At 37.4% G+C, this 24,744-nt stretch overlaps 1 long non-coding RNA gene across 1 annotated transcript; it reads left to right on the top strand.

Annotated features, from left to right (window-relative positions):
- The first annotated feature begins 176 nt into the window (after positions 1-176).
- Positions 177-19,615, top strand: LOC125965375 (uncharacterized). The gene is made up of 3 exons (XR_007479165.1): positions 177-1,959; positions 10,658-10,817; positions 19,478-19,615. It is a non-coding gene; the product is annotated as an uncharacterized LOC125965375 (long non-coding RNA).
- Positions 19,616-24,744: the final 5,129 nt, after the last annotated feature.

Below are 24,744 nucleotides of genomic sequence, written 5' to 3'. Positions count from 1 at the left end.
AGCACAACCACTTTGGAAAACAGTTTGATAGTTTCTTTAAAATTTAAACATATACCTACCATACAGCCCAGTCGTTGTCCAAGAGAGGCGAAAGCATTGATCCTTACAAATATTTGCATACAAATGTTCATAGAATCTTTATTTGTAGCCAAAATTGCCCATCAACAAATGTCCATCAGTAAGTGAATGGATAAACAAATTATAGTACATCCATACCACAGAATACTGTGTATCGATACAAAGAGATAAACTATTGATACAAGCAACCACACCTACAAATTTCAAAATAATTATGCTGAATGAAGAAAGTTTTATCAAGAAGAATATATACTGTATGACTCTTTTCAAATAAAACTCTATAAAATATAAATTAATCTATAGTAACAGAAAACAGAGTTGAGATTAACTGTGAATGAGGTGCGAGGAAGGATGGATTTCAAAGGAAGCTTTTGAGGATGATGTTGATTGTGGTGCTATTTATGGGTGCATGCATATGTCAAAACTCATTAAGCTGCACTCTTTAAATATGTGCAGTTTATTGTTCTTCAATAATACTTCAGTAAAGTTATAAAATAACAAAAGGATGACCTTAGTTTTTCCAAAATAGAGTTTGTAATTTTTGTTTTTTATTGTCTTTGAGGTTTATGGAGAACTTCAAGGAAGAGAAGGTGGAAATGTCAGATGTTTCTATGGTTTGAATATTTGTGTCCCCTCAAAATTCATATGTTGAAATCCTAATCCCCAAGGTGATGGTATTAGGAGGTGGGGGCCTGGGAGGTGATTAGGTCATGGGGGCTGAGACCTCCTGATTAGGATTAGTGGCCATATAAGACGTCACAGAATGCCCTAGTCCCTTCCACCATGTGAGGACACAGTGAGAAGGCGCTTGTCTATGACACATAAATCAGGGCCCCACAAGACACCAAAACTACTGGCACCATCATCTTGGACTTCCCAGCCGTCAGAACTGTGAGAAATACATATTTGTTGTTGATGAGCCACTCAGTCGATGGTATTTTGTTACAGCAGCCCAAAGAGACTAAGACACATCCCATTACTAAAGCTGGAAGCCCCCCTGTTTTGAGATTTTTAGATAAAAATATCTAAGATCATATTTTTTCAGCAGTGCTCAGCCTGAGTCTGAAGGGAAAGACAGTAAAAGAGTGGAATGGATCCAAGAGCAGTGTCTTTCCCAGGCAATTTCAGAGAAAGGACAATGGGATTTAGATTATTTATTGAAAACATTGTTAAAGAGATGGAACATGAAGTATAAGTAGGTTGAGGAAAAAAGTGAGAACAGCTGAGAGTAATAGAAGAAAGGGAGGAAAAATGGAAAGACTAGAGGGTCTCAGGAAGTCAGAGAACCAAGATAAGTGAATTCCAATGCATGGGAAAGCTAATGAGTGGATTTTGTGCTTGAGAGATTATAGGTGGCCACAGGGCTCAGTGGTCAGAGAGTGAGCAGAGGAGAGAAATATAGGCAATTCAGCTGAACATATTGTACCGTTTTTTCTTCTTTTAATCACATTAATCTGATTCTTTAAAAAGCAGCTTGGTAAAATTATTAATCTTTAGCTTAAATGATGGAATTAAAAGTAGCTGAAGCTAAATAACCTTACCAGAGCCTTAAGTGTGGAAAGAACAGCTTGAATGTTTATGTTTATTTTTATTTTTTATTAAACTCAGCGTTTTAGCATGAGAAGAGAGACTGGAAAACAGGGGAAGAAAAAGAGAGAAGGTTGGAGTAAGGGGGCCCAAGCAGGCTGACTTGGAAATGTGTACTCACTAATTAGACGGATTCTGCAGGGTAGGGTCATTTTATTTGTACAGTAGTTGTTTTTTCATAAATAGAACACCATCTTCTAAAACCCAAAGCAGAGCATGAGTAGGGATGAGGCTGGCCCTAAATGTTTCACAGTGGCAACGACAGCTTGTGTTTGGTGGCCACCTCTGTGCCAGGTAACTGCTCTGTGTTGGATAATTTAAAAGTATAAGAAATAGAAAAAATATATGAACAGATTTTTTTGTGATCTTTGGCTATCAAAAGTAAATCAGAGTAAATGGTGAGCGAAGGAAAGTGGGTCAGAGTCAGACTGACAGATACAGACTGTTTTGCATCTCATGCTCTTACTTTGTCTTCTTATTTTTGGATCACATCTTTTGGCCAGTCTAGTTGATGTTTTATTTGATTCAATTTTTCTTTTTAATGGATGTTTTATTGTAAGATTTTAAAATTCACAGAATTTTGGAAAGAATAATGTAGTGAACACCTATATCTCCTCCTATATTTACTAATTGCTAAGTATTAGTATTTTGATATATTTTATCTGTTGCCTATCAACTATCTATTTACCTATCTTGCTTTCTCTTGATAACTACCTAGCTCTATATAGATGTATAGCTATTCATATACATATATCCATAGCAATTTTGTACCCCTTCCCCAAGGGATATATTACAAAGTCTGGAGATATTTTTGATTGTTAAAATTGGAGAGGGATGCTATAGTCATCTACTGGGTGGAGACCACGGGTGCTTCTAACCATTTTACAATGTATCAAACAACACTCCACAACAAAGAATCATGTAGTCTAAATGTCAAATGATGCTGAGGTTAAAGAGGGAAATAACATATATATATATGTGTGTGTGTTAACATAATATATATTATGTGATACAGTATATAATGTATATTCAAAATAAATGTATATAATTTACATATATATATATTGCTGAATCACTTTTAAGTACATTAGACATTTTGAGTAAACTTTAATAGAATATATGTACATACAACCTTCTCACCAATGAATAACATGTATCTCCTAAGAACAAATATTAAAGACAATACCATTATTACACTCACAAAATTTAACACTGATACAATATTATTATCTACAAATGGTTCTTTGGATTTTTTTTTTCCAGTTCAGAATCCAATCAAAGTTCATGCATTGCATTTAGTTTCTTATCTCTTTAGTTTCATTTAATCTCAGACTTTGTCTTTCACATCATTGACATTTCTAAGAATGCAGGCTAGTTGCTTTGTAGTATGTCCTGAAATTTGGATTCATCATATTTAGAGCCAGATAAAACTTTTTTGGAAGGAATTCTACATAGATGATGTTGTGTTCTTCCTAGCGCATCGTATTAGGGGGCCCATGATGTCAGTCTGTCCCAATATTGGTAATGTTAGGTTTGGTAATTTGGTAGACTGGTTTCTATTAGATTTCTCCATTGTAAAGGAACTTTTTCTTCCTTTGAAATCAATTAGTATTCTGCAGCACGAATCTTGGAAATTATGTGAGGATTATGTCTCCTAAAACTATTTTCAGCCAATTATTTTAGCATCCATTGAGTGCCTGAATCGATTATTAAGTTGGCCACAAAATAGTGATTTTCTAATTCTGTCCTTTTACAATTGTTAGTTAACATTCTTTGCTAAAGAAGAACTTTCCCTCTTCTATCACTGTTAATTAATGTACTTTTATTACTATCCAAAATGTTATTTATTCATATAAGGAAATATTTATAAATAACATGTGTGTAATTTCTTTGAGGTTTCTGATCTGATGGAGTCTAAAACCATGGCCAGTTACGATGAACATACAAATCAGATGCTGTGTGGGCATCTTCCATTTGCCTCTCCACATCCACACTTTACCTTTCTCTCCCCTGCTCTGTGCCTGGGAAGACTGATCTGCATGTACTACGTCATGGGGCTTCACTGCCCTCTGGCGTCTTGTTGGGTTTGGCTCATTAGAAACAAAGGCAAAAGACCAAAGAGAGGGAGGAGAGTGAGGCTAAGTATTTATTACTTTCTGCAACATCAGTGTGGACTGGTCCATTTGCCTTAAGATTCCAGTTTCTATCAGGCTGCTCTTTCTGCACAGCCCTCCTTGTCTCCAGGTTCTAGTAACATCAGTCTCTTCTCCTTTAGACCTAGGGGTTGTAAAAAGCTTTATCAATAGCCCAGGTTCTTGCACTAGCATGGGATCTTGCACTTTCCCTTGTGGTTTCCCCACACCCTGCACATACCTTTGTAAAGAGTCCCTTTATCAAACTTTCCTCAAATTATCACATTTGAGTGTGCCATCTGTTTCCAACTGTGGCCCTAGGTGATACACATGCCTTGATCCCTTCCTTCTTTCTCTCCACCACAGGAATCAGATGAGCATCAGATGGCTCCCCAGGCTTTCACTGGATCCCTCATTTTCCCTCATGGCGTTTTCCCAGTAAATCCCTTGCGCATCTAATCTTGTCTTGGCACCTGCTTCTTAGAGGACCCAGACAAACACTGTAGCTCATTAACCTCAAGCATTCCCGCATGCCTTGAGCCTTAGTTAAGGCTTACAGAAGAACTAAGAGGGCTGAATAATTTACCATTGATTTGGTATCAATCTATTGAGACAGTTCTATTGTAGCATATCAGCAAATGTGTATAAATGGAATATATGGCAAGGAGATGGTTGAGTTAGACCTGGGGTTATCATCATATCTTCCATTAATGTTGCTTTGTTTTGTCTTCCTTGCTGTTGCTAACAAAAAATATACAGGGCAGCCGTTTGAGTAGCTGAACTAGAGACTATGAGATGGTCTAGAGACTGTGCTTGAGTTCATACTAGAGTCTATTAGAAAAATGGAAAAGGCTTCAGGATCATCTTTAAATTTGGGGGCTGCCATTTATATGGCCTCGGATGAGTTATTTAACTGATGGAACTTGCTTTTATAAACAGGAAGGTCATAAACATCTACTTTAAAATATCATTTGGATAATTCACAATAATTCATATAAAGCCCTTAACAGTGTACCTGGAATATTTTGCAGTTAGAGCTCAATCCATTGATAAGACACTTGGAGCCCCAATCTCCAAGGAGGGTATCCCCACACTCCACTTAAACCTTAACTCTGGGGCCCCACTGCTGAGCAGAGGACTTTTTCTTGAGCAACTGCCTGAGGAGAGCTCTGCTGCTGTAATTAATAGTGGCAAAGTTTTAATGAACTCCACAAGGACATTTTTTCTGACACCTAGTTTTAGATCCTGAAATAGTTTCTGTTCCTTCCAGATCAATTAAAAAGTTTTTTTTTCCATCTCTGCCAAGATGCCTGAGGCAGCTTTCCAGCTGTGTCTTTTTAATGAGTTCTCTAAAAGGCTCCTGAGCCTTTAGGTTCTGTAGAGAACTAACTAAAGTTGCAGGAGCTTTGGGGGAGTAAGGGCATGAAAACCTCCAAGAAACCCTAACGGTGATTTCCCTGGGCAGGCTCAGAGGGGCACACACCTTTTAACTTAGAATCTCTCCAAATTCATTTGCAGTCACTGAGGGAGGGAGGAAGCGGGGGAGAGTACTTTGGAAGTCTTTAATAAGTCACTGATAAGTGAGACTCTTCCAATTAGTTTCATATTTGAGTACAGACGTTGGGCCTCTGTCCTGTTGGCTGGCAACTGGGGACCTACAGCGCTCACCAGATCTACAGTGCGGAGCATAAGCACACACTCACCAACTCTGTCCCCAGACTCAGGCTACCTCAGGGCTTTAATTAACCTGGTGGGTATGTCAGGTGATCCCCTCATGCCCAAGAAATCAACAAAGAAAAAAAAAACACATATATGCTTATACGTGCACAAAGCAGATTGGACATGTAATTGAACCAATCGGGCAATTCATGCTGAAGGCCATTTAATTTAATCTCATGTGTAGAAGTAAGTGTGGGGGCATGAAGCAGGTAATGGAAAGGACTGAAATTTCTTGCTGATGTGACCAGTTCTTCGGAGTTCTTCGACCTTGCATTTACATTGATTTTCATACTTAACCACCTATCAAACATACCAGTGGAACAGGGTTGGGATTAAGGTAAATGGAAGAAGAACCTGGGATGAGTTCAATTCATTACAGACAGTCCAGGCAGGAGAGACACTGACATGATATCTCTGATGGAATTTAATAAAGAGGAGTTAGACCATTATGTAAACGTAAATAATTTCCCCATTTCTCAAATACCTCTCGAAAAAAATAAGCCAGCAAACTACTAGTAGTCAAAAGATCTTCCTGAATATGCTAGGATTATTTTCTTGTGTAAAAATTTAGTTGAATTAAATGCAATTTACTTTAGAGAGAGAGAATTCTTAGGGTGAAGAATTACTTGATAGAAATAAAAAATTTTAAGTGATAAGTGTTCTTTTAGAGCGAGGAAGATTGATCATAGATGTGTATCTCTTCTTCCTTCTAAGATACCACTGATATAGCAATAGAGCAAGAGGTATAATCCACAAGAACAAATAGAATGGCAGAGGAGACATAGCAAACAAGAGCAATTGTAGCATTAAAAAATATATGAAAAGTACGTGGAGGGATGATAACGAACATATCAGAGAGGAAGCAACCAAATAACAAGCACGCAGAAGGGGAAACCATTAAGAAGTAAGATGAATTACCTCTCAGAGCCCTTTAGGAGCTAGAGACTTGAGGACACTAGCAACAGTGGAGGGTCGGGGTACCCAAAAGGTGAAATGGAGATAAAATGAAAGTCTGTTATTACAGTGGTGGGATCTTCTGACTTCTGCACCATCCCTACACAGCTAGGTAACATCTCACCCTGGGCAAGAGCACATTTAATTTAAATGAGCCCATTCAATGTAAAAGATTTCATTCTATGGAAAACCTGAAGGTTAGAAGCCTTAAATTCTGGTGTCCCAGACAAAGCAGGAGCCAGTGAAGCTTCGGTCTGCAAACAGAGGAATTAAGTGAAAGTCTGAGTACTGAAGGATGAGAAGGTGAGCCTAGTTACTCTCCCTGCACCTCATTCTCTCACACTCAGGTGCATTCTACACCTCCTGCTCACAATTAGACAAGATGTTAGAGAATTCGTTGGATAAACCAAAGAGCCCAGGAGACATTTATATTTGAGAAAATCTCAACAAAATGCCTAGTTGGGCCATCTGTAACCCTATGTAAAAACTCCATATATGGATTTTTCCAATGAGAGACAAATGCAAAAAGAAAGGAAGAAATCAGTGGAAACAGATATAATGAAGAAAAGAGAATAAAACTATAAAATGCAATAATTAAATATTTCTATCTTTCCCACCTTCTCTTCCTATAAGAAGAAATCAGCAATTGGCCAGTTGTATGGATGTGGGTGGGCTGATGTGTCAGGAATCTGTGTACATGTACTGGATTGTAGAAGTAGCATGGTTTGGAGATTGGATGCATTGAGCAAATAAGCAATTGATTGAGCAAGTAAGGAAATAATTTGAGGACTTGCAACTGGAAAAGGTACTCACAGCTGTAAAATGGTAATAGGGTAGAAAGCACCCAGAGAGAGTAGGATTGAAATGGAGCAATCAGTATGAACTTATTTTGTTTTTTAGTCAACTTCATTGAGGAATAACTTACACACAATTAAGTGTATTTCTTTTAAGAGTACAGTCCAATGAGTCATGACAAATCAACACAATCAAAATTTAGATCATTTCCATCACTCAGAGAACTCTCCTGGTATCCCTTTTCAGTGGATTTATGCCCTGTTGTCCTCTGCCCTATCCTCTGATATGCCACTATAGATTTCTGCCACTGTAGATTAGTTTTGCCTGTTATACAATTTCATATCAATGCCATCACAGAATATTCTCTTTTTAATCTTCTTTTACTTATGTTTTTGATTCATCCATGTTAATGCATGTATTAGCAGTTCATTTATTTTTATTGAATGATATTCCATTGTATGGATATATCAAAATTTTTAAAATCCATTCAACTGTTGGTTAATATTTGGATTGTTTTTAGTTTTTGCTATTGTTTTTCAAAGCAGCACTGAACATTTGTGTACATGTCTTTGTGTGACTTCATTCTCTTTGGAAAATGTCTAGCAGTGTTTACATCACCATGTAAAAGTATATTTTACTTTATTTGGCATGAAAAATAGTCGTTCCCACCAACAATATATGAAAATTTCAGTTGCTCAACATTTTCATTACAGTTGGGTTTTAATTTTTAACCATTATAATGTGTATATTGTGGTATCTCCTTGTTTTAATATGTATTCTGATGACTGGCGATGTTGAACATCTTTTAATGTGCTTATTGACCCTTTTTATATTATCTTCCTTGGAGTATCTGTTCAAGCCATTTGCCCATTTGTTACTTGGGTCGTTTGTATTCTTATTAAATTTTAGAGGTCTTTATATGTTCTAGATAGAAGTCCTTTGTCAGATACGTATTCTAAACATTTTATTCAGCTCTCTGGTTTGCCTTTTCATGTTCCTAATGGTGTCTTTCAAAGAACAGATGTTTTTAATTTTGATGAAGTACAAGTGATCATTTTATGTAAAACCATGCTTTGAAATATATTAATACAGAAGTAGTTATAGATGTATGTTTATATGTAAGTGTGTGTATGTAAGTATGTAAATACATTTATTTCCTACCCCTGTTTGCTGGCCTAGAGGGCTTAGAAATACTGACACACAACTGGCAGTGAACACACTGAGAGCTCAGATCTTGGTTTTTAAATACTCATCTCCACTGAAAGTTACAGGGATTCCTGAAGAAATGGCTATTTCTAGGGTAAGATTCAAAAAAAAGTACAAGAAGAGCCTTTAATGTCTTCTTTTCCCTTCCAGTTTTATTGGGATATAATTGACATACAGCACTGTTTAAGTTTAAGGTGTATCGCATAATGCTTTGACTGACATACATGATGAAATGATGATCACAATAAGTTTAGTGAACATCCATCATGTTATACAGATACATTAAAGAAATAGAAAAAAACTTTTTTTTCCCTTGTAGTGAGAACTCTTAGGATTTACTCTCTTAACAACTTTTGTGTATAACCTACAGCAGTATTAATTATATTTATCATGTGATAGATACATTACATGTCTAGTACTTATTTATCTTGTAACTGGAAGTTTGTACATTTTGACCACCTTCATCACCATACAAAAATGCTACCTTATTATTGACTATATTCCCCACGTTATACATTACATCCCCCTGCTTGGACCTCTTACTTTCCCTCACCTATTTCACTCATATCTCTCCCCCTCTTTTCTGGCAACCACCTGTTTGTTCTCTGTGTCTTTAACTGTTTCTCTCTTGTTCATTTGTTTTATTTTTTAGATTCCACATATAAATGAAACCATATGATATTTGCCTTTCTCTGTTTGACTTGCTTCACTTAGCCTAGTACTCTCTAGGTCCACCCATGTCACTGCAAATTGCAAGATGTCGTTCTTTTTTATGGCTGAGTAATAGTCCACTGTGTATATGTATGTGTATTACATCTTCTTTATCCATTCATCAGTCTGTAACATCTTTTATACCGGAAATAAGAAAATACTCAAAAAACAGTGGGAATGTCACCTTGAAGGAGCTCTTATTGGCCAAATAAATACAAAAAATGAAGGTAACAGATTACAGTCCACTGAGTAAAATATGGATCCATGAGTCCATACTGATATAGACAAATTACCAATAAAATAATGAACGATGTGAAAGCTCTTATTTAGTAGAATGATAATTCATAAATGTAGGATAAATGATAGAAATAGAAACTTGTCATTTGGTGACCATTATAATGCTGATTGATTTAGACAGAAGTCATCAATTGAGGCTGAACCTGGTGGATAAAGTTCTCATAAAGATCAAAATGTTGGTACAATGTCAGAATATCTCCTACAAGACTCTGTAACTACAAAGGGAAAATCAGGAGTCTGTGGTGGAGAAACTGGATGATATCAACATAATCAGATGATCAAGATTAAAACACTGCCACTGGTGAGATGGGTCAGTGTCAGGTATGCTCTGATGTACTGCGAAGAGCACAGCACTGTCGCTAACAATTAGATATATGCAAACAATGGAAAGGCATAAGAATTGTAGTTTGTGACCTGTGCTCTTGAGTAGAAATAGAAGTGTGGTTGGGGTAGAAGGGGACAAGTGATAATTAAACTGAGAGCATACTTCTGGCATAGGGATCAGTGAGTGAAAAAACCCCAAGGCTGGAAAGAGGTTGATATCGTCTAGAACTTGTTCTAGGCCCAGTGTGGGTTTAACTCACTAATCAAAGAGAAAGATAAAAAGAGATGTGGTTTAAGAAGGAGGAAGGGCCAGACCATTTATCTCTTGCAAAACTTTTGCAAGGAATTTGGTTTTATGATGTGCAAAGGGAGGATGTTATAGATTTTTAAGTAGGAGACATATGCAATATGTTTTGCATTTTCAAAGGATAATTTTTACTATGTAGAGAAAGTCTTGTGTTGAGGCAGGAATGGAAGCCAGAGGCCAAGTTAAGTGACTTTACATTAGTTTCGTGGGTTTGGTTGGCCCTGACTAGAATAAAGCCTCACAGAGGTTAAGAAAGGCACAGATAAAGTGTTTTCATATAACTAATTAATGTTTTTAATACACAAAAATAACAAAATCTGTCTTTGTTAGAGATAAGGTAATTATAGGATAATAAAATATTATTTATAGTACTTTATAGGCAGCATGGTCCAGTAATGGGATGAGAATTGAAGGTTATACAATAAATATAAGTTGATGTAATGAATTTATATCTGTTTACACTATTCAATTTGGAAGTAATGCTAAATATATGCATTTAAGGCCATTATAACTATGAGGCTCAAACCTCTCCTCTTTTCTTATCCAGGAACGAACCCCCCTAATAGACTGTGGACTATGGTGGTGGCACTGATGGTGGAGAGAAGTGAACAGAATTAAGACACATTTTGAAGAGGAAGAAGAATGAAGAGTGATTCCTTTCTCACTTGAGTAACTTGAGGATGCAGTGATACAACTTACTGTGATAGGTAAGACAAGGAGAAGAAAACTAATCATTACATTTTGAATACACTAGATTCGAGATGCCTGGATTATTATCTTAAATCTGCCTTTAGTCTTCAAGAAATCATACCTTTTACAGCTTCAGTATTCTCATCTTTAAAATGACACCTTTGGACACTATGGTCTCTAAAGTTCTTTGCATGCATAAAATATTTTATTTTAAAAATAGTGTCTTACCTTTACTTTCAGCTTCAGAGTTTGCAAAGTGCTTTTAGCTTCCGTATAACGAGTGAAGTACTCTTCTCATGTTGGAGGTCCTTGGACCATGCTTTGAGAAATACTTCTCTGTCAACTAAGCGCTCTGCCAAATGTTCAGCAGTTAAGAGGTAACAGGAGAATTTGATGGTTTCCTTAAAAACACCCAACAAGGGCTCTTTGGTGGGGATAATGGCGGACTCTGGGAGGGTTCACGCCAAGAAGTACTTCCCAGAACTTCTGTTGCCAGTGTCCTTGTCCCCGCGGTGAGCCAAAGTTACCCCCCGCCTCTGCAGGAGACCGTCCCAACACTAGCAATGGTTGACAGGGCCTTGGTGCTCTGGCCAGGTGTCAGGCCTGAACCGCTTAGGTGGGAGAGCCGAATTCAGGACATTTGTCCACCAGAGACCTCCCAGACCAATGCAATATCAAATGGCGAAAGGTCTCACAGAGATCTCCATCTCAACGCTAAGACCCAGCTCCACATCAACGACCAGCAAGCTACAGTGCTTGACCCGCTATGCCAAACAACTAGCAAGACAGAAGCATAAACCCACCCATTAGCTGAAAGGCTGCCTAAAATCATGATAAGGTCAAAGACACCCTAAAACACACCACCAGACCTGGTCCTGCCCACCAGAAAGACAAGATCCATTCTCATCCACCAGAAAACAGGCACCAGTTCCCTCCACCAGGAAGCCTACACTACCCACTGAACCAAACTTACCCACTGGGGGCAGACACCAAAAACAATGGAAACGATGAACCTGCAGCCTGCAGAAAGGAGACCCCAGACACAGTAAATTAAGCAAAATGAGAACACAGAGAAATACACAGCAGATGAAGGAGCAAGGTAAAAACCCACCAGACCAAACAAATGAAGAGGAAGTAGGCAGTTTACCTGAAAAAGAATTCAGAATAATGATAGTAAAGAGGATCCGAAATCTTGGAAATAGAATGGAGACAATGCAGGAAACGTTTAACAAGGACCTAGAAGAACTAGAGAGCAAACAAACAATGATGAACAACACAAAAAATGAAATTAAAAATTCTCTAGAAGGAAATCAATAGCAGAATAAGTAAGGCAGAAGAACAGATAAGTGACCTAGAAGATAAGATAGTGGAAATAACTACAGAAGAGCAGAGTAAAGAAAAAAGAATGTAAAGAACTGAGGAAAGTCTCAGAGACTTCTGTGATAACATTAAACACACCAACATTCGAATTATAGGGGTCCCAGTAGAGGAAGAGAAAAAGAAAGGGACTGAGAAAATATTTGAAGAGATTATAGTTGAACACTTCCCCAATATGGGAAAGGAAATAGTCAATCAAGTCCAGGAATCACAGAGAGTCCCATACAGGATAAATCCAAGAAGAAGCACGTCAAGACACATATTAATCAAGCTATCAAAAATTAAATACAAAGAAAAAATATTAAAAGCAGCAATGGAAAAGCAACAAAAAACATTGAAGGGAATCTCCATAAGTTTAACAGCTGATCTTTCAGCAGAAACTCTGCAAGCCAGAAGGGAGTGGCAGGACATATTTAAAGCGATGAAAGAGAAAAACCTGCAACCAAGATTACTCTACCCAGCAAGGATCTCATTCAGATTCGACAGAGAAATTAAAACCTTTACAGACAAGCAAAAGTTAAGAGAATTCAGCACCACCAAACCAGCTTTACAACAAATGCTAAAGGAACTTCTCTAGGCAGGAAACAAAAGAAAAGGAAAAGACCTACAATAACAAACCCAAAACAATTAAGAAAATGGTAATAGGAGCATACATATCGATAATTGTCTTAAATGTAAATGGATTAAATGCTCCAACCAAAAGACATAGACTGGCTGAATGGATCCCAAAACACGACCTGTGTCTATGCTGTCTACAAGAGACCCATTTCAAACCTACGGACACATACAGACTAAAAGTGAGGGGTTGGAAAAAGATATTCCATGCAAATGGAAATCAAAAAGAAATCTGGAGTAGCAATTCTCATATCAGACAAAATAGACTTTAAAATAAAAACTATTACAAGAGACAAAGAAGGACACTACATAATGATCAAGGGATCAATCCAAGAAGAAGATAAAACAATTTAAAATATTTTGCACCCAGCATAGGAGCACCTCAATACATAAGGCAAATGCTGACAACCATAAAAGGGGAAATCGACAGTAACACAGTAATAGTAGGGGACTTTAACACCCTGCTCTCACCAATGGACAGATCATCCAAAATGAAAATAAATGAGGAAACACAAGGTTTAAATGACACATTAAATAAGAGGGACTTAAGTGATATTTATAGGCCATCCCATCCAAAAACAACAGAATACACTTTCTTCTCAAGTGCTCATGGAACATTCTCCAGGATAGATCATATCTTGGGTCACAAATCAAGCCTTGGTAAATTTAAGAAAATTGAAATCATATCAAGTATCTTTTCCGACCACAGCGCTACGAGACTAGACATCAATTAAAGGAAAAATGTAAAAAATACAAACACATGGAGGCTAAACAATACACTACTAAATAACCAAGAGATCACTGAAGAAATAAAAGAGGAAATCAAAAAATACCAAACAAATGACAATGAAAACACAACGACCTGAAACCTATGGGATGCAACAAAAGCAGTTCTAAGAGCGAAGTTTATAACAATTCAATCCTACCTCAAGAAACATCTCAAATAAACAACCTAACCTTACACCTAAAGCAATTAGAGAAAGAACAAAAACACCCCGAAGTTAGCAGAAGGAAAGAAATCATAAAGATCAGATCTGAAATAAATGAAAAAGAAATGAAGGAAATGATAGCAAAGATCAAAAACTAAAAGCTGGTTCTTTGAGAAGATAAACACAATTGATAAACAGCCACTCATCAAGAAAAAAAAAGGAAAAGACTCAAATCAATAGAATTAGAAATGAAAAAGGAGAAGTAACAACTGACCTTGCAGAAATACAAAGGATCATGAGAGATTACTGCAAACACTATATGCCAATAAAATGGACAACCAGGAAGAAATGGACAAATTCTTAGAAAAGCACAACCTTCTGAGACTGAACCAGGAAGAAATAGCAAATAAGCAGACCAATCACAAGCACTGAAATTGAACCTGTGATTAAAAATCTTCCAACAAACAAAAGTCCAGGACCAGATGGCTTCACAGGTGAATTTTATCAAACATTTAGGGAAGAGCTAACACCTATCCTTCTCAAACTCTTCTAAAAAATTGCAGAGGAAGGAACACATCCAAACTCATTCTATGAGGCCACCATCACCCTGATAGCAAAACGAGACAAAGATACTAAAAAAAAAGAAAATTACAGACCAATATCACTGATGAATATAGATGCAAAAATCCTCAACCAAATACCAGCAAACAGAATCCAACAGCTCATTAAAAGGATCACACACCACGATCAAGTGGGGTTTCTCCCAGGGGTGCAAGGATTCTTCAATATATGTAAATTAATCAATGTGATAAACCATATTAACAAATTGAAGAATAAAAACCGTATGATCATCTTAATAGATGCAGAAAAAGCTTTTGACAAAATTCAGCACCCATTTATGATAAAAACTCTCCAGAAAGTGGGCACAGATGGAACCTACCTCAACGTAATAAAGGCCATATATGACAAACCCATAGCAAACAACATTCTCAATGGTGAAAAATGGAAAGCATTTCCTCTAAGATCAGGAAGGAGACAAGGATGTCCACTCTCACCACTATTATTCAACATAGTTTTGGAAGTCCTAGCCACAGCAATCAGAGAAGAAAAAGAAATATAAGGAATACAAATTGGAAAAGAAGAAGTAAAACTGTCACTGTTTGCAGATGACATGATACTATACATAGAGAATCCTACAGGTGCCACCAGAAAACTACTAGAGCTAATCAATAAATTTGGTAAAGTTGTAGGATACAAAATTAATACACAGAAATGTCTTGCATTCCTATACACTAATGATGAAAAATCTGAAAGAGAAATTAAGGAAACACTCCCATTTACCACTGCAACAAAAAGAATAAAATACCTAGGAATAAACCTACCTAGGGAGACAAAAGACCTGTATGCAGAAAACTATAAGACACTGATGAAAGAAATTAAGGATGGTACCAACAGATGGAGAGAGATACCATGTTCTCGGACTGGAAGAATCAATAATGTGAAAATGACTATACTACCCAAAGCAATATACAGATTCAATGCAATCCCTATCAAATTACAAATGGCGTTTTTTATGGAACTAGAACAAAAAATCTTAAAATTTATATGGAGACACAGAAGACCCTGAGTAGCCAAAGCAGTCTTGAGGGAAAAAAACGCAGCAGGAGAAATCAGACTCCATGACTTCAGACTATACTACAAATCTACAGTAATCAAGGCAATATGATACTGGCACAAAAACAGAAACATAGAGCAATGAAACAAGATAAAAGTCCAAAGATAAACCCACGCACCTATGGTATACCAATATATGACAGAGGAGGCAAGGATATACAATGGAGAAAAGACAGTCTCTTCAATAAGTGGTGCTGGGAAAACTGGACAGCTACATGTAAAAGAATAAAATTAGAACACTCCCTAACACCATACACAAAAATAAAGTGGATTCAAAGTGGATTTGAAACCTAAATATAAGACCGGACACTGTAAAACTCTTAGAGGAAAACATAGGAAGAACACTCTTTAAAATAAATTACAGCAAGATCTTTTTCGATCCACCTCCTAGAGTAATGGAAATAAAACCAAACATAAACAAATGGGACCTAATGAAGCTTCAAAGCTTTTGCACAGCAAAGGAAACCATAGATAAGATGTAAAGACAACCCTCAGAATGGGAGAAAATATTTGCAAATGAATCAACGGACAAAGGATTAATCTCCAAAATATATAAACAGCTCATGCAGCTCAATACTAAAGAAACAAACAACCCAATCCAAAAATGGGCAGAAGACCTAAATACACATTCCTCCAAAGAAGACATACAGGTGGCCAAGAAGCACATGAAAAGCTGCTCAACATCACTAATTATTAGAGAAATGCAAATCAAAACTACAATGAGATATCACCTCATACCAGTTAGAATGGGCATCATCAGAAAATCTACAAACAACAAATGCTGGAGAGGGTGTGGAGAAAAGGGAACCCTCTTGCACTGTTGGTGGGAATGTAAATTGATTCAGCCACTATGGAGAACAGCATGGAGGTTCCCTTAAAAATTAAAATTGAAGTACCATATGACCCAGCTATCCCACTACTGGCCATATACCCTGAGAAAAACCATAATTCAAAAAGACACTTGCACCCCAATGTTCACTGCAGCACTGTTTACAATAGCCAGGTCATGGAAGAAACCTAAATGCCCGTCGACAGACGAATGGTTAAAGAAGATGTGGTACATATATACAATGGAACATTACTCAGCCAAAAAAGGAACAAAATTGGGTCAGTTGTAGAGACGTGGATGGATCTAGAGACTGTCATACAGAGTGAAGTAAGTCAGAAAGAGAAAAACAAATCTATATTAATGCATATATGTGGAACCTAGAAAAATGGTACAGATGATCCAGTTTGCAGGGCAGAAATAGAGACACATATGTAGAGAACAAACGTATGGACACCAAGGGGGGAAAGGTGCGGGGTGGTGGGGTGGTGGTGTGATGAATTGGGCGATTGGGCTTGACATGTATACACTGATGTGTGTAAAATTGATGACTAATAAGAACCTGCTGTATAAAAAAACAAATAAAATTCAAAAATTAAAACAAAAAGCTAATACTAAACTTTCTTTGGGTTATTTGTATGGAAATATGTTAATATAAATGTTTCAGACATTACATGAAATTTCTAAAAATCTTATACATTCTGGTATAATGTTATAAGTCATAATTCTAGTTGTTACTTTAAAATGTATATCTCAGAAATAACTAAATTTCCTTGTCAGTTGCATTATTATGAACTTTCATCAAATCTTTAACCGTGGTCATTTTTAAGTCTTTTGTCATTTACAGACAGTTCTGGGTGTACTCTGATGCTTTTGCAAAAATGTTCCTATAAAAGGGTTTCATCTTCAAGGAATTCATGGAGAAGACTCTGACAAGTACAGGTTTCTGGTAACTGACTATACTGCTGAACTGAATGAATAAGCATTTTCAGAACTCTAATGGAAAACTGATGAATTCATAAAAGTGCTAACAAAAGATCAAGATGAAAAAAAATTAATTACATGGGACTGAGTGAACTGATGAGGATGATTATAATTTTTGTGACTTTCTGTTTGAATTAAAAAAAAAATCCCACAAGGACTCAGAGGCAAAAAATATACAAATCAATTTTCACCGCAAAGTAACGGAGCTGTTACAGTGGAGGATTCCTGGACTGAATGTCAATGTTATGACATAGTGTGAGTGTGTTTCGTGTGTGGTAATTGCAATCATTGTTGCTTTTGTTGTGGTCATCCATTTACAGTGCTTGGTGTCAGTCTATTTATCTCTTGTAAAAATAAAATACAGTGTGTGTGTGTGTGTGTGTGTGTGTGTGAAAAAATAAAAATAAGAGAAAAAAGGGAAAAATAAATAAAAATTTTAAAACTACATCCAAAAAAAGAATTGAAGCGCTTAATCTTCAAGTATTTTGGAATTTTCCGGCTATGTTTTTGTTATTGACTTCCAGTTTGACTTCGCTGCAGTCTGAGAACAGACTTTATATGATTTCTGACATTTTGAATTTGTTAGAGTGTGTTTTATGGCCCAGAATGTGGTTTGTCTTTGTGTATACTTCACGTGAGCTTGAGACAATGTGTATTCTGCTGTTGATGAAGCAGTCTGTAGATGTTTATTATATCCATTTGGTCGATGGTGTTGAATTCAGCTATGTCTGTACTGATTTTCTCCCTGATAGATTTGTCCATTTATGATAAAGCGCTGTAGAAATCTCCAACAAAAACAAACAAAAGAACTTGCATATTTGACAGTGAAGCATCCCTGTGCCTGCTATCCTAGGTCCCTGGTCTGGATGCAGTAGGAACACAGATGCTCACTTCACAGCTGAGCCCACTGGGCTTTTCCCTTGTTGTTCTCCCAGGATGCATCTCAGGCCCACACAGGCTTCCCTGGCCCAGGTCCTGACTCAGCCTGCTTGTCGTTCTTCAGTTTCTTACCCATACTTCCCCTCCTGGAGGTCTCCCACGACTCCCAACATTCTCCTTGGAAAGAAATTTAGTCTTTCCAGCTTCCTGTGTCTTTTTTAGCTCTAAACATATGCATATGAGACTTTTTCTGAAGTCATTATCTAATTTTCTCTCATTACTTTTGTTCCTTGCTTTCCTTGATGACAGAATGTACTTACTCAAAAAGAGCCTAAAAGTTTTACAAAATATCCATGCCTCTAGATTAAGAGCTCCCTGAGCCTTCGTATTCAGATTGATTCATGGACTTATTAACATAGTAATTGATGTGTCCCCAAAGTGCCAGATTCCATTCTGTCATTATGCTCTATTGTTTTCTTCTTGCTTTCTTGGTTCTCCTCATTTGAAATCAACATGCCAATTTCTGAATTGCATACAACTCAACTGTGAGTAATTTTTCTCTGTTTCTACCAATTCCCTGGCATTAAAATATTCCACTGACAAATTGCTCTGCAATTTGATTTGAAATATCTTTTTGCTATCCTTTCACAAAAAGATTTGGACATTTCTGTCTTCTATCCGTCTTACTCAAAACACGTATTAAAAAAGAAATATATGAAGTAATTTGAAGAAGAAAGAACAGTTTCCAACTGTAAACTTCAAGCTCATGAAATGATGAATCCCTGCTCTATAAAAGCAAAATAAAAATAAATAAATTTTACCAAAAAAATCTAGATATCTTAAGTTAATGACTTCAGTGCTTTTCTATGTATAAGAAGATACATGGGTCTGGGCTCATTGAAATCATTCCTTTGATATGCACCCTCACTATCTAGGGCCAGTATCCTGGTTTCCTCCATCCTGAATTCCCCTCAGGGTGCGCGACCAGCTGCAGTGCTGACGGCTTGATGACGACATTCTCAGAGCTGACAGGCTGTCTCCCTGAGGCTATCGTCCTCAGTAATGTCCCACAATTAAACATAAATGGCACCTTCTAGGTTGTGCGTTCTTAAAAATTTGACAACAGTAAAGGAAGTCTAATATTGATGCCTCAAGAAAAGCTCACAGCTAGAGAATGATGTTGTCTCTTAACACGATTATGCCACATGCACAAAATTGTGAAGTCATATGTTTGCCGAAACCAACGCTGCTTTTGGAACCTGGAATGGAAGCAGGCACCCCTGAGTGCCAGTGCACCTGGGACCACGTTGGTCTTATGATAAGTTGGCGCCATTGTTGGTGACTGAATGGAGCTGTAGTTACTTAGCTGTAACTTTTGACGTTTATTTTTCAGGTTGCTTCTACTGCAAAGGATCTCATTAGGAAGAAATTTCTGGGAGCCATTCTCCCTGTGGCCATCGGACCATGTGTTGTACAGTTCTCGGCTGATGGATCACTGTGTAAGTATAAATCTTGATGATCACATGCTTAGAAAGGTCTTTGGTTATAATGGACAAAATATATCAGCTTCATTCCTAGCAGTCCACAGTGTGCTACGGACAGATACACATCACCTCCGTTTTTGTGGATGGAAAGCTGTTAAACAGAATAGGAGAAGACAGTGGGTTTCTGACAGGAATAAAGCATAGACTTCACACAGTGGGTATGAATTTCATGGGAAATGACCCTACCCTGACAGGAGGAAGATTCTAAGAGGACTTATGGCATACTCATACTAAATTACATCTAGGTAGGCTACTTATCAAGACCTATATGCGGGGGCTTCCCTGGTGGCGCAGTGGTTGAGAGTTCACCTGCTGATGCGGGGGACACGGGTTCGTGCCCCGGTCCGGGAAGATCCCACATGCCGCGGAGCGGCTGGGCCCGTGAGCCATGGCCGCTGAGCCTGCGCTTGTGGAGCCTGTGCTCCGCAACGGGAGAGGCCACAACAGTGAGAGGCCCGCGTACCACAAAAAAAAAAAAAAAAAAAAAAAAAAAAAGACCTATATGTGGGACCCAATATTGTGAGGTAGCAAAACATATACGTAACTGCACTCATGCTATTAGTACACAATGGCAACAACAAGGATGGTGGATTGTCCCACAAAACAAAAAAGTGGCTTTAAAAGAGATAGGTGGCCATCTAGACATCACTGAACAAGCTGAATTCATTTTTAATGAGGCATGACAGCCAGTAGAAAAAAGATTTTCTTAACTCGAATGAACAGATTAGAGGGAATTCTTTCTAGGAAAAAAGCAAGGGATAGGAGTCAGCCTGAAAACATGATGAGATTTCAGTGAAATGGGTCAGACAGATTCAACAAATAAAGCTGGTTACTGCTAGGACCCAAGACCTCTTGACTGTTTTGATCCAGATGGAGACCAAAGTAACTATGGGGCAGAGCCCCTCCATTCTAGCTGCTGAAGCCAAAGGGGTACACTTATGGGGATCTTATTGACCTTGGAACTTATTCTTCTTCTCTGGAGGCATTTGCAATTTTCATTGATGCATCGTGATTGCCCTCTTGTCTATGAAGAACAGATCAGAAGAAGACATAATCTGTAGTACGGTTAGGAGGAAAAGAAACTCGTCTGAATAACGCCATGTCCTTCTTGTCACAGTGGGGCAGGCACAGAAGTGGTCCCCACTATATAACAGCCCACAATAGAAACTAGTTTTAGTACGAGTCTTTAAACTGAGGTAGGGTAACTGGGTTTGTCCCCAACTAACTTGAAACCCAGAAATAAGTGAATCATGGATAATTGTAGTGACACCTGTCCACAATAATAATCTGGTATATGGACAAGGGCCAGATCTGTTGGAAACGCATAGCAGAGACCTCTAATTCTTACTGATTGGTTCTGTAATGAAACTGAATTGTACCATGCCTGTACTGTAATACGGTGTAATATTGGCTTGTTGCTAAGATTCAACTACCTTATTTAAATAAGTCACATGATAATAATACTGATACTGATGATCAAATGTATGGGGAGATGGGTTAAAGCTGCCTCAGAATCTAATACCAATGGAAGATGGCTGGCCTGAGGAAGAACTTTATTTAGCTAACCTTTATTCAGCTCACTTCTACACTAAATAGTTCTGCACAAGCTTATTACAAACTCAAAGGGGAACAAGTAATCAAATTAGTACAAAAATATGAAAATGTATATCATGGCTTTATAGGATATACATGTTTCTTCAAGGCTATCCCTACCCTACACTCACTCCTCCAAATGTTAGGTATACTCATGTTATTGCTGTATCTATTGTATTAAATAAACTATTCCTGTAGCTGTTACATAAATGCTCTTCTAAATGTAACTGCTTAGAAAAATATGATCATTTTGCTGCAAGCTAGACTAGGCCATGGTCCAGGTGGGTGGACTCTGTAAAAAGAGTTAACTCAATTAAATTCCTATAATTTGGGAATTAAAAGAAATTTAAATGTTTTAATCTTATCACTTAGAGTAAGACAGAAATAGACATTTTTTCATTCTGAGTTAGGGTTGAGGGTCATGATTATTTTGGGTGGGAATTGTGGAGACATAGGCGGCTGATAATAGATAGCCATGACAAGATGCATCTTTCTGAGGAAAAATGTAGGATCCAAAAAATGAAAGCGCTGCTCAGCAGTTATGAAAAAAGGCTTTGTGCAGGCAGAATTCTAAAGATGGTCTCCTAAGATATCTGCCCCCTACCCCCACTATTTAATCAAGCACTAATCTGGGTACTTATGTGAAGGGATTTTGCAAATCAGTTGATGTTAAATATGGAGGTTATCTTGGGGCTTGACCCAATCAGGTAAGCCTTCTAACAGCAGATGGAGCCTTCTTCCATCTATTATCAGTGGGGGAAGTCAGGAGATATCTGCTGTGAGATGAAGCTGGGCTCATGCGAGGACCTCAGATAAGGATCGCAAATCCAGCCAAACCCTCGACTTCAGTCTGTGAGACGCGTGCAGAGAATCCAGCTGACTGGGACCAGGACTGCTGACCAGTGGAAATTGTGAGGTGATAGATGCTTTATTTTAAGCTGTTAAATTTGTGTTAATTTGCTGCAGCAGCAATAGAAAACTAAAACTCTTTGGTGTCAGATAAAATTCATTTGTTTCCAGCTCTGGCCCTTGCCAGATTGGTAATCTATCATTTACTTCAATGGTATCTAACTTTTTGGTCAGGACCCCTTTGAACTCTTAAAAATTACTGAGGATACAAACATATTTTATGTACGTGGTTATCTTTGTTGATATGTGTCATGTTAGAAATTAAAACTGAGAATTTATTAAATATTTACTTTTAATTCATTTAGAAATATTTCCATTATATAATATAAATAGTGTATTTTTATGAAAAATAACTATCTTTTACAAAACAAAAAACAGTGAAAACAGTAGCTATGTTTTACATTTTTGAAAAATTTTTAAATGTTTGCCTTAACAGAGAAGACAGATGGATTTTATATCTTCTTCTGCATTCTGTGTGTGACGATATCACATGCCATGATGCTTCTGGAAAATTCCACCAAGAGAGTGAGAGTGAGAAAGGCAAAAAGTGTCTAAATATTATTGTGAGAATAGTTTTGATCCCATGGACCCTTGGAAATATTCTCAGAGATTCCCACTTAAAGAATCAAAAACTTTATCTTTTAAATAATTTATTTATATAAGTATGTATACTATGTTTGTTATATATTAATATATGTAATTATATTAATAATTTATACATTATAATTTATTTTAAATTTATATTTAATGTAACTTCAATCTCCACATCTGTAAAATGAAGATAATGATGATATTAAACTATGTAGTCAGTATAAAGCATCTGGCACATATCCTGAAACAAAGAAGGGCTTAATAATTTTTTGCTTTTGGCTATTAGAATCCTTCCTCATTTGTATCTATCCACCCTTAGTGCAGATAGAAATATACCTTGGCTTGGGGGATCTGTTCTCTCTCAGGGTTGCCATAACAGTCTCCGTGGAAACCCACCTCTCAACCATCTAAATGTATACTTCACGGGGGTTGTAGAGGAGCATGAGTTCATAAAACTAATCGTTTTAAGGGCGTGGGTACCGTAATGTGTGATATCTGTCTCTGGTTTATAACCCTAGAGATACTTGAAAATCTGTGTAGAAACAGAATGATGCTAGTGTCTGCTCTGACTGTTCCCTAGAATTTTTCCTCCAAGGACAATTCAACATAATCTTAGCTCTCTTCCAGAGAGAAAATTCAGGAGTTTCCCTCCACCTCCTCTTTAGAGAGAAGACAAAAATGTATTATATCTTATGATCTTTCTGGGAATTTGAATTTTCAATAGAAACTCAAGAATGTTTTAAATTTGATTCTAAAATAAAACCTATGCTCCTGGGGTTCCAATGAGCAACTCCTCTTTTATCTGGAATTTAATCCTCTGAAAGCTGCTGGGGGAGCAGGGTACTGTACTCATTTTAGAGGTACATTTCTCACCTCTGTGGGGTTTATTCTAGGTCAGAGAAGATTCTCATGAGAAGATCCTGAGCTAATATCTCCTTGTGCAGAAGAGATTAATTTACCCTGGGAGGTAGTTTTCAGTACAGGTAGGTGAGATAGGACAGGACAGCAGCAGACACCACCGTGGCTCTGTGGACAAGAACGACATCCCTGGGTGAGCTTTCCTCCAATTCATACTGTACATTGTAGGCAGAATAATAGACACCGATGTCTCCCTCCCCGACTTTAGGGAACTTCTGCCTTCCCTGCTGTGGGTGGAGGGCTCTTGCACTCCCTCAGCATCTCTCTCACCATCACCTCCCAGTGTAACTGAGTGCTGCCGGTCTGGGCTAGCACCACTGTCTCAAAGAAAAGGGGCTCAGAGAATGAAAGGCTCTGTATCTAGGCGTTGTCTCTGAATAAGGCTCTGAAATAGCCAAATTAATAAAATGACTTTATATATTAGCTAGCCTAAATAAAGATATTGATGTCCAGGGAAGCCTTCCTTGATGGAAAATAAAATTCTAGTAACAGTTACAGTAAATCTTTGCTGAGACAATGTAAGAGGTAAGTTTGCCATATATCTAATTTTTTTGGAACCATCCTAGGTTATCACCCTGTCGTGATGATTATCAGATTTGAAATCACAATATTTTATATAAATATCTTTCCTATCACAAATAGGATAGAATGAGTGCCAACACTCCTGACAAGAGGTGGAGAAATAAATAACCTGCGTAGATCAAGAAACATTCTGAGCCACAGGACTGCCCAGGTAGACAGAATTGCTCATACTGACCATGTAAACCTTTTGTTATCTGAGCTGTTACTCTTTTATTTACTCTATTGGGAAAGTGACGTTTTTGGCATCATTTTTGTGATCTTTTCTTCTCTGTTCCGGTACTCTATCTGCTTAAGAGTTTGAGCTATCTTCAATTTTATTTTCATGCTGATGATTTTTTAACCACAAAATGGTAATAATGGTGATGAAAAAGGAAAGTTAAAAGATTTATTAATTCAGGCACAAAAATACCTAGACCAAAAAGCTGACAAACACATATTCCTACTGAATACTAATAGACTGAAGTACCTTCAACAATATTATTGTCCTTTCTGTTCAGAGACTAAATGTGTTAGACATTGCTTT

The sequence above is a fragment of the Orcinus orca genome, chromosome 9, assembly GCF_937001465.1.
Source record: "Orcinus orca chromosome 9, mOrcOrc1.1, whole genome shotgun sequence".
Lineage (NCBI taxonomy): Eukaryota > Metazoa > Chordata > Mammalia > Artiodactyla > Delphinidae > Orcinus > Orcinus orca.
This window is presented reverse-complemented; position numbering and strand designations above follow the sequence as displayed.